Source organism: Betta splendens, chromosome 11 (genome assembly GCF_900634795.4).
Source record: "Betta splendens chromosome 11, fBetSpl5.4, whole genome shotgun sequence".
Lineage (NCBI taxonomy): Eukaryota > Metazoa > Chordata > Actinopteri > Anabantiformes > Osphronemidae > Betta > Betta splendens.
In genome coordinates, this window is record NC_040891.2 from 7,853,678 (window position 1) to 7,860,689 (window position 7,012).

At 42.8% G+C, this 7,012-nt stretch overlaps 1 long non-coding RNA gene across 1 annotated transcript; it reads left to right on the plus strand.

Annotated features, from left to right (window-relative positions):
* Positions 1–1,166: 1,166 nt before the first annotated feature.
* On the plus strand, positions 1,167–2,369 carry LOC114865858 (uncharacterized). The gene is made up of 2 exons (XR_003787572.2): positions 1,167–1,266; positions 2,187–2,369. It is a non-coding gene; the product is annotated as an uncharacterized LOC114865858 (long non-coding RNA).
* The last annotated feature ends 4,643 nt before the right edge of the window (positions 2,370–7,012 follow it).

Here is a 7,012-nt window from a genome sequence, read left to right on the forward strand (position 1 = left end):
GACTTGACTGCATGTGTTTTGAGAAAAGAGAGTATGCTGGAGGCTTATGCGGTTGTGTGGGTGTCTGGGATAGATACACACGGAGAGGCATATTTCCATGTATTATCTATTGTTCCAAGCCTTCAATGATAAACCACTACTACATACAGAAAGCATGCATGCCGATGAACAGGTGTGATGCCAAACAAAGACCAGTGTTCAGCAAAATGTGCAACAATAAATGCTGTGACAATTTCACCACAACCACAATGCAGGTACAGCTTTGTTTTATACTTTGGTTATTTAATTATTTTGTACATATGAAATATGTTATCGTCACATGGTAACTCACTGTGACAAGCTGGTAATGGTGATATCAATTAACTTTTCCAGAACTGTTCACAGACCAGCTTAATCAAGAAAAGTGTGACACGGACTAGTTGTAGACATAACAATTAAACAAAGGATTCGAAATGTAATGTAATGGAAGTGTAATGTTATTTTTAGTTTACTTGTGGCATCAGGAGGGAGTTCACATTGCTTGGCCATGCTGTAAATATTGGCGTCTGCTGAGTGCTGCGCTCGTCTGCGCAGAAGTAGCGCAGTCGCTCCCCGCTTGAAACCCTTCAACGTCCCACAAGCCTCAGCGTTTGGGAGACGGTCATTAGCAAACAGCAACATAACAGCAAGACATCCACTATGTCGGACAAGAAGCAGACTGTGGACCTCGGCCTGTTGGAGGAAGATGATGAGTTCGAAGAATTCCCAGCTGAGGGCAAGTCGTTTACGCATTATGTAGAAAATCTACCGACTTTAGCGAACGATTTAGAGGTTTTCGGTGCTGGGTCCTGCAGCAGTGACTCAGCTAGCTTAGCCACACTAGCGCTTAGCTACATAGCTAGCTATTCTAGACCTTGGTACTGCCACAGCCACGGCCCATTTGTGTATCTGAAACAATAATCGACTGTTCAGTTGAGCTCTCCGTCTTTTAAGTCAAGAGCAACTGGTTGTATTTGACCTGTGGATTAAACTGTGTACATATTTTGTGTGTAGCTCTTTAGCTAAAGTTAGCAATCAAGCTAGCCTGAGTCTTTTAGTGACCAAGAGATTAAGGCCGCCAGTTGTGCGTGTAATGTGTCCAACTCCTAAATATTATTCTAGCCATGTTTGTTTATCGTGTAAAAATACCACAGACTGGACGGGTCTGGATGAAGATGAAGATGCGCATGTGTGGGAGGATAACTGGGATGATGACAACGTAGAAGATGACTTCTCAAATCAGCTGAGGTAATGCCAGAAATACTTACTTACTGTCTTTAGTTTAATTAGTTTCTTAACCCTATGTAAATGGCACATAAGTGGTTTGATTTATAAATACTGAAGGTGAAGTGTCCCTTACATGAAGTTGTCTCTAACCAGCCGGATTAATCCAGAAGGATAATATCAAGCATTAGCACACACACACACACACACACACACACACACACACACACACACACACACACACACACACACACACGTGTTTACAGATCAGGATCAGAATCAGAAAAGCTTAATGCCAGGTTCTGTAGAGAACTTTATAGAATGAGGAATTTGACTTGTTGTTGGCAGGTGGTGCATCTCAGATAAGAAAAAGTACAAACAGTACAACATACAACATGAAATGATTACTTTGATTTCCGTTATCCAATTTGTAATTTAGGCTAGAGACTGCACAGGAGTGTGTAAAATGCTAAGTTAAAAAAAAAAGATTTCTTACCATAAATTTTCTTGTCAGTTTTGCATTAGTGTGTCTTTTTAAATAATTTTGCTGCTATATTAAAAACTTGTTTTAAATAAAGTTGTAATTATAACTATTATGCGTTATAGGCCTGTAGTTACACTTATTGAATAATCAATGTCCCCTAAGTGGCTGGTGTGTTTTTATTTGAGTACACTTTAGTCAGTAATACGCTACTGTTTTATTTAGACCAATTATGAAAGCCATGCTATTAAGGTGTTTCTTAACGATATCATTATTGTGAAAGGGCACAGACGCCATATATGTGTAATCATCAAATCCATAGCTGTGCGCATAATGCAATATTTATATATTTTTTTCACTCCCATCTCTTAATGGTTCTTACAATCAATAGCAGAGGGTACTTATGCCTTAACCACCCACCTGTAATCATCTCCACTGACTTGATCTCTTTTTCTCCCTGCAGAGCGGAGCTGGAAAAACATGGCTACAAGATGGAGACGTCGTAGCAGCTGATGGGATCTTTGAATATACAAGAGCGCATGATAGGGACTTTAATATGTCAATATTTCTTGTCGACCACACGACAACAGAACTGATTTGTTTGTCTTTTTGTAAAAAAAATTTAACTAAATGTTTGGAGAAAATCCTTTTTTGAGTGTCTTTACTGACCAACTACTCTTTATAGATTTAGAGCATAACATCTAGAGGTAATTTACTGTTTGCGCAACACCTACAGATTTTCTTCTAGTCTGTTGTAACTTGATTACATTTCTTTAGTAATTATAGGAATGCTGCTGAAGTTGAGGAAGCTATGGTGGTGAGTGAATACATCTTGATTGGCTTTGTACCTCCAATTCATCTTTGTTGCAAAAACCCTTAGCTAAATTTAACCAGCCCAGTCCATGTTATCTTATACTTGCATATGTAATCTAAATTCATCTATGTGGTTCTTGGATTTATTATGGGAGTTGAGTCAGAGGTTGGATAAAACATCTATGAATTACATACCTTGTAAGACATGTTAATCTCCACAGAAGGACTTACCAAGTCATTACAATCCACTTGTTATTGCAGCTTGTTATTGCCCTTTGACACATGCATTTATTTTGGGCTGCATGAGCTTCGCATGATTTTACTGAAGTGCAGTGGCTCAATAGATTTTATTTAAGATAGCTATGCTCGCTATATAGTAACCATACTTAATGTAAGGCTGTGGTAATTAAAACTGTCAAACTGATATCTGCATGAGAGATCATGAAAAAGTAATGGCGGGATCGTGCACAGTGCAAGTACATAAAGCAAACGGGTTTGTGTTGCATGCTACATACACAGCCAGTTCCTCTACACTGTGCTATATAACAGCTCCCTTCCCTCTTAGCCCCACAGCGCAGGGCTGAGTCCCTGAAGGAGAGATTATCCACTGCCGTGTTTGTCAGAGGCAGTGGGGGGGTCTCAGCATGGGGCCTCCCAGCCTGCCTTGCCTGGGCCTGCCCCTACTGCCAGCCAGGCCCTTCTCTTCCGCTTGGCACAGCGGGGACTCCTGTACTGAACCAGAGGCCAATTTATCCCTGCCACACTCCCCCAGCAAAATGATTTCTCTCAGTGTTTTGTCGACTCTCAGTCCCAGGGTCCTAATGAGGCGAAATGGATGCCGGTAAGACCAAAGCTGTAAGAGCAGCTTTCATCCTGAAACAACATTGCTATCCTTTGCAAAAGTGGAAAGTAACCTAAACATATTTACTCAAGTACTGTATTTATGTACAGTTTTGTACTTAAGTATTTCCATTTAGTGAAACTTTTATCCTGGAAATGTCCTTTCTATATATAATTAGGCGTAAAGTCCAATTCCTATTTTCTTCAGGTGCAATCATCTCCTTATTTATTTAGTCTGTACATCATAGTTTTTGGTATGTATGGTCACTTTAGAAGCAGAGGTTTGTGCTGCTGGGTTTTTGCATCACACTGGCAGGTATGTGTTTAAACATAACATTCAATAAATTCAGCATTTATTTTTTATTTGTTACTTACATTCAGCACATGTTTTATCTGCAGCTTTTTGAATGTTTCCGTTGTGATACAGATTTACCACTTGGCTCTTATTTACTGTTTTGCATCAGTTTAAATTTGGAAAGAATCACTCCATGCTGTAAAGTGTTACACTCAGAGTTTGGCATGAAAAGGTGGAAGTGGGAATCCGTTAGGTCAAGCGTTTGAAATGTTGGCAACTGAATGCTCGCTGACAATCATCTCATGCCCATCTCTTGTTCTCTTCTGGGAAAATACAAAATCCCTGTTTACTACTTATTATCTCAATCAGCCGCATATCACAGTCCAATAGCTCTCATGAGTGAATCGCCCGTCTCTATTTAAAGACAAACCTCCAGCTGCTGCTGACATGCAGCACACGTCACTCAAGAAAGTAAAGGCTTTATTTGCAGACAAGGTGACATGATCATTAACAATACTCTTAAGACCTCTGACTTGCACATCTGAGATATTCTTATCTGTTTATGGCGTTGGCCCTGGGCCAGATGATTATTCTAAGGGTTGGGAAGTCAGTGAAGTGAGAGAATCGGTAAGTGAGGGCAACAGAGGAGGACCTGTGACCATTTTGTTTGTGCTGAGAGCGTAAGATTGGTCCCTTGTGTTCGGCAGTGTGAGGGCCTCAATGGGCCCTCAATATTAAACCTCACAGATCACCAGGCTTTTCTGTGTCTTCAGAAGTTCGTTGATCCCATTTAATCATCACTTTAATTTGTGCAGGCGTTTTTGTGGTCCACATAATTCATTTTGACTTAGAAAGAGCTAAATGGTCTGCTGGGAGAATATTTTGAAATCAGTGGAAGGTCTAATTCTGACATATTTGAACAGTGAATTGCTTTTCCAGAATAATAGTTCGGCGGCTTTGTCTAGAGAAAATTTCACACAGAACTCAGTCTGGGGAAACTGCACATTGTGTAAACTGATTCTTGCCTGCCTGAAAGCAGTGATTCTTCAGAAAGCGTTTTCTTATTTGCAAATTGTTCTCTCTCAGCCTACGCAGTCCTTTGACCACATGACTTCATGCAAGAGAGCGGCCAATGGAACAGTGGCGAGGACTATTTCATAACACTTCATATTGGGAGATGGCAGATCCATTGTTCTCGAGGCCCATGAGCCTGTGGGCGAGAGTCCCTGCCGTGTCTACGCTGAAGAAACACACCAGTCTCCAAGGCTGTATTTTCCTCTCTTTAAAGCTCACACTGGAGGCTACTGTGACCATTCCAGCTCTCCCCACCGCTGCAGCGCCTGTTCTCTCCGCATCTCCCCTTCTCCAATCCCATCTCCACAGAACCCGGGAGAAGACGAAGCTATTGCTGCACAGCTAGGAAGCATGCAGCTGCTACTATAATAGCCCTAATTGCATGTTTCTTTTGTTGGGCTGAAATTAGCGGCAGGGCTAGAATACTACTACTAAAACCCCCCGAAACCTCCAAGTAACGATGGAGGAGAGAGAGTAAAAAAAATTAAAAAGGACACTCAGGGGTGCGTTCTCCAGCGAGACTGCCAACCCACTGCCGAATGGCCCACACCTGCACACTCGCACCCCCGCTAAAGTAAACACAGATAATAAGGTATAATTACTTTAGAAAATAATAACGAGGAGCAACCCTCCAGACCCCCCTACTCCTGGTGACAAAGGGCTGCCTGTTTATTGTGGGGGGTGAAACAGCCCCCAAGGACGCTGGCGAGTGCCCTATCAAAAGACCTGAGGGCTCTACTGAGGGTCCCTTATAGGACAGCCATCAGTGTCAAGGAGGACTGCGGCTTTCAAGTCTCTTCTCCCCTAACTGCCTCAATTAACCAGTATGGACTGACCACAAGCCACTTTTTTAGCCCCATTCATCCTCATCGAAATGATCGTGTTTTCTTGAATGGGTTTTTCCCTTTTCTATGAGATCAGAAGACACGGCGGACCCCCTGAGATCCTACTCTACAAATAATGTGGATGCAGAATTAAAAGCAGTTGATATATACAGTAGATGCGACAGAAAAGTGTGGAAAATGCTGCACATTCCGTGTACAAGCAGGATTTGAATGATAATAATCGGACTAGCTAACCATTCTCTGGTTGTATATTTGCACTGGAATCCATTCACCACGTGCATCACAGCTCAGCTGCAATAAGGATAAATTCACTGGAGCGTGTGAACGTGACACCGGATGCTTCAGACAGTACGGGACCGCGATGTGGCTTCACTGTCGCTTAAACCCGTCTGCGTTTTAAATCGCTCTGACATCTTGGCGCGCGGGGAAGGAACGGCTAGGCATGTTTCAGTTTAACGCTATCCCCTGGTGCTTGAGTCACTGAGAAAACACAAGGCTACGGTCTGATGTCGGGACGGATTACGAGGCGCCGCTTCAGCCATCTCGCGAGGCGTTTGACAAGTGGACAATTTCACAAAAGTTAAAGAGCAAAGCGCAGGCAACCTATGGCCCATAGAACCAATCCTGCCTAAAAGGACTGATGGATTCTGGGTAGTTCCAGCATGGCTCCCAGTTCCACAACTACAACCAAAACCAGTATCAGCTCATGCAGCACGAGGCCCCAGTCGCCTGCGCTGTGAAATAACAACCCAAAGTGGCAACGCTCACCGACTAAACGGTTTGCATCTATTTAACACATCTTGGTGGAGTCCAGTACTTGTATCAAAACAAAGTGGGGATAATAGCTGCTGTGATTAGGGGTCTAATGTAAAGTGAATCAGTGCATGTGAGTCATCCTCGTGCCATCGTTTTAAGCACAATGTGCAACGGAGCCGAACGGCCCCGCGAGGATGGCAGCGTGTTTTTAGCCGTGACGTCCGTGGCAACAACACCCCCTGCTGTGCCTCCTTCCTCCGTGATACCTGGCAATTAGAGAGTTTGTTTTCTATTTTTATTCCCATTTTTTTTACCCCTCGTTCCCTCCCAGACCTCCGGTGTTTGATCAGCTATCCATCTGTCCTGCTGCACTTAAAAGCATTGGACAGTGAAAGAAGAGAAATTAACAGGGGGGACAATTTAGACACAGGAGAGGCTTTTTCCGCCAGAGCAATAAAGCACACTTGATGTTATTATCATCTCTGCTGAATTATCAGGCCTCTGATAATTGTAATTAATCAATCATCAGACTCACTCATGCACTCCTATGAAACCCAGCATCACCGCAGATCAACCTGAGCTGTGATGACCTATGAGGAATCAATGTGCAGGCCACGATTCAAGGCAACAGTCGAGCTCCTATCACTTGGATCGAGTAATTAGAGC